At 29.2% G+C, this 4,691-nt stretch overlaps 1 non-coding gene across 1 annotated transcript; it reads left to right on the top strand.

Moving 5' to 3' along the window:
• Positions 1 to 4,107: 4,107 nt before the first annotated feature.
• Positions 4,108 to 4,180, top strand: Trnat-cgu (transfer RNA threonine (anticodon CGU)). The gene has a single exon. It is a non-coding gene; the product is annotated as a tRNA-Thr (tRNA).
• The last annotated feature ends 511 nt before the right edge of the window (positions 4,181 to 4,691 follow it).

Here is a 4,691-nt window from a genome sequence, read left to right as displayed (position 1 = left end):
TTGAATACGAAATTTAGGTCTATGATATAAAATGAAAGTGTGATGGATTATTGAAGGAAAAAGTGCAGATTTGGCCAGATGAAAAAGAATCCCTTTTCCTCTTAACGATGTCAAAAGAAAAAGATGAGGCTGAGGATATGAGGGAGACAAGGACTGCAGTCTTAAATAAAACTTATATACGAGTTTTTATTGCAACACTAGCCGCCTTTGGCGATTAGCCGGTTCGCCAATCTTAATGCTAGTTAGAATTTTAATGATTAAATATTTTATGTAATTCTTACTTTAATAGCGTCTTCATCAAAATATTTTAAAACTTCAAATTTTGATAGTCATATAATTCATTCATAATATTATAAAGGCCTTCAGTCGTAACGTAATATGTAATTCTCTAATTCTCTGTTACCTCTCGTAGAATTTATGCTTTAAATTAAAGTGGAAATGATTAATCTGCAATTAATATAATAATATATTTTACTGAAACGAAGTATTTTTTATAATATGATTACTGAAAATAGAGTCATTGAGCGTTTAAGCCTTATGGGCACTAAAGAATATCTTTCTTAATTTATGTAATATCTCAAGAATTTGTCAACAAAATTTCTCAGATTCATCATGAGCAGATCGATTAATTAACAATGTTTAATTTTAAATGCATCAAACACTAAGAAAATAAACAGAATCGTTTAAAATAATCGATCAAAAACAAGTAAAAAAAAACTACTTAAAAAACGATGTACTTATAACTATACAAAAAAAATATTAAAAAAATATATATAACTAACATAAATGCAATTTAATTACAAAAGCATACAACTAATCTAAAAATAATTTAAATCAAGTCCGCATCCGTTGGAAATAGTTATCAACAATCAGAACACAATGCGCATGCGCGAATTTTCAACGCCAGTTATGGTAACGCAAATGTGCGAATTTTTCTACGCCAGTTGGGGTAACGCTATGCAGATTAGAAATTTTTAATTTTCTTTATTCTGTTTTATTTTTATTCAAAAGTACTTCAGAATGAATCTGAAAGATCAATTAATTAACAATGTTTATTTTTAAATGCATCAAACATTAAGAAAATAAACAGAATCGTTATGAACTCAAACGTAAGAATTCTGTGAAGGACTGGATCTCGTCACGACCACAGAAATTCTGGAAACAGGGAATCCTCCGGTTCGTTAATCAATCTGATCGTTGTGCTCAGGCCTATGGTGTATACTTTGAATAAAGTCTTCTTTTATACCTACTGTGTCGTTTCGTACCTTTTCATTTGAGCACCCTTTGTATATACATTTTATAATGCACTTAACTTTCTCAGAGTTCACAGCTTTGCTTCATTTAAAATTAGAATAGTTGCCCTCCAACAATTCTTCGTGGTTTCATTGAAAATCATAGATTTTACCAAAAAATGTTCCCAAATTTATAAATAATTTTAAAAGATTGAAATAAATTATAATTAAACACAGGGTGTAGCAATTTAATATCAAATACATATAATATATATATGTATGATATATTCTGTTAGTAGCAGTGACAATACTAATGATAAAATTATCCTTTTTCTGTAAAAAATAATTTTTAATTTATAAAAAATTAATATTTTATTAATTGTTTTGCAATCTTCACTAAACTTTCTTTTCACTGTTCACTGTTTCTATAAATTTTACTTATTTATAAAATACTGAAATTGGAATGAAAAAAAATCTGTTCAGTTATAGTAATTTTAATTAAGAGGTTTTAAAAAGCCTCATTATAATTTTATTATTTTAGAAAACAGTAACAGTAACAGTTTTCAATGTACTGTTATCGAATTTTGACACAGCTGTAACTAAATGCAACAAGAATACGAAATATCAGAATAGATAGTTATTTATAAATTTTTGTCACATTTTTGTTGATCCATCCACTTATTTTGCTTGTTCCTGCCCACTTATTTTCTTTCCGCGAAATATTATATAACTCAACAAAGCATGCTCTAAAACGGAACTAAAAAACAATAAAAAAAAAAACTTAAATAGTTGCGAAACAAAAGCTTCAAAAAGCAAAACTTCCACGTAATGCAAGAGGTTTTCACTGCATAATTAGGTTAACAAGCGACCAGCTGTGCAAACAGTCTAGCCCAAGACATGTCAACTCGCTGCAAAAATGAATCATCTTTTTGCGAATGCTGTTCTCTGCTTCAAGATTGATGTGCCACCTCTTCATTAGGATATTTTAAAAATGCTTTTTATTGATTCATAGTGAATAGCGTTAACATTATGTATGGATATAACATAGTTTAACGTTCTGTTTGTTCAGAGTTCGACCTATAATTATATAATGAAAAATCGACATCATTTTTTTGTTGAGATTAATAGGTGCATTTTGCATCGGATGAAAGTAAAGCATTCTTTTCTCATTTGTAACAGAAGGAATAAGAAAAATATTTAAAAAAAAATAAGTTTTTCCTGATGCATTAAAAAGAAGATAATCTAATGCAGAGAAAAAGAAGATAATATTAAAAAAATAATCTAATGTAGAAAAATTAAGTAATCTAATAAAAAAATAAGATAATATTTTTGAAAAAAAATGACTGTTAAAACCTATTCATAAAACTTTAACAGTTGTGAAAATATTAGAATATTATATTACTCTTAAGAAATGCACAATTATATAAAATTTTCAGAACTTTAGGGCATTGCTATGATAAAATTCCATTTCCACAACCATGAAACAAAAGAAATGAAAATGCGTTTGGTAGAATTGAATAAATGTGAGAAAACATGAAAAAGTTTCTTCATGTTCCTGTGACAACTGTAATTAAATATAGGGAAACTGATTGCATAGACTTTATATAGAGCGTTCGTATAAACATATTCCATACACAAAGTGTTTCGAAGTATGAGGAACAAAAAGGGGGTGATAGTGAACATTTAGATAAACAAAAAAATCATAAGATAATGAATTATATTTATTCATATAGCGGAGCATTAGAAGATTTTTTCCTCAAATCTCAGTGATCTCTACGAGTAATCATTACGGTCATCTAATGTCTTCTACCTGGAATTTTGCCAGAGAAGTCACATAAAGACCCTCTTCCACAACAACAATCCTTTCGAATCTGATCAAGATTTTTTTTCGCTATCGATTCTCTAGCTGCTACTATCACACGAAATATCTTGGTGATATCTCAATGTATGCTGATTAAGTTATTTGTGAGAAATTCCGTAGATGCTTTCGGCCATCCTATTACAGTAATCTTATTTTTTTCCTTAAAATTCTATTACTAAATTCTCTCTCACTCTCTTTTATTTTCTATCATTCGAAGATTTTATACTATTTTTCCAGGAAACACGATTGTCACCTCTAGCATTTCACTGCTAAAATTATGACCATGCAGTGTATGAGGAATTGTATTTATCTGGCTGCGTCTATCTTAATTTAACGTAGTCTGAATAATTCTGAAATATTCTGCATAGACTTACTATGCTTCCTTATTTTCAAATAGAATAAAAAGAAATAATTAACTAATAATGATTCATATTATTCATCTCGAGTATTAGAGAGGCTATACACAACGCAATGGCGATTTACTAATTAGTCAGCTGCCTTTTCATTACAGTGAATAGGGAGCAGGCACTCTGCATAAAATGATATTATTAACAAAATTAACCTAAAACAAGTTATTAATATGCTATTAAGTTAAAACTTTTGCTGACTGTGAAATTAAATTGATCATATAGTTCCTGACCAAAGCTATTAAAAGAGGATGGCTAGTTGATTGGGTTTTATTGGCATAAGAGCCTATGCTAGCAACAAACTTATGTTGAATAGGCAAGATAATGGTGGTAAATATTAAAAGTGGAGCATCATAATGTGCATTATTTAGAACTGAAAAATACCTAACTCTGCCACTGATATAACAAAATAAATAAATAAAAACTTAACATTTAAAATTATTTGTAGAACTATTGGGTGCATTTTCCAGTTGAGCCACGAAAAAAGAAATTATACATCCCTATAGTTTTTTTGTATTTTCTACACCATTGAACAGAACGATCTAACCATGTAAATATGTCAACATTATTACAGCATGCCATTTCATAATGACTACGGCATGTCGTCGCCACCATAGCTCAGTGGTTAGAGCACTGGTCTCGTAAACCAGGGGTCGTGAGTTCAAACCTCACTGGTGGCTTAACTTCAAGGTCATTTTTTAGTCCTTCAATTACTACAGGAGTAATTCTAAAGGTTGAAAAACCCTCGCAATCACTGAAATGCTCGTTGTACATTATGGTCTATTCCAATTTCAAATATATGTATGGATATACTCAATTGTCTGCATTTGATTCTATAAATGCGTTAAATAGAAAATTTGAATTTTCAGTGTGAAACATGTATTCAAAGAAGTTTCTGACAAAATGTTTTTGTTCTAATACATTTTTTTAAGTGAAAAAATTTTCATAATTTTACTTGATATACTGACATATTGTTTTGATGCAGCATTGTTAACTGTTCCGAAAGTTATACTAAAGTCATATGAAGTCAAAATTTCGTCTAAAAGTTCAATATTTTTAAAATCTTACCAATTCTAAATACTGTATATTAAAGGTGCTTAAACGGGCGATATAATGAAATCTAACTTATATCAATAAATTCAATCGTAAAGGCGATTTATTCTCGTATACAGGGCTGGTGGATAAGCCAAA

This window comes from Argiope bruennichi, chromosome 9 (assembly GCF_947563725.1).
Source record: "Argiope bruennichi chromosome 9, qqArgBrue1.1, whole genome shotgun sequence".
NCBI classification, from domain to species: Eukaryota; Metazoa; Arthropoda; class Arachnida; order Araneae; family Araneidae; genus Argiope; species Argiope bruennichi.
Note: the sequence above shows the minus strand (reverse complement) of the source record. Positions and strands in the feature narration are given on the sequence as shown.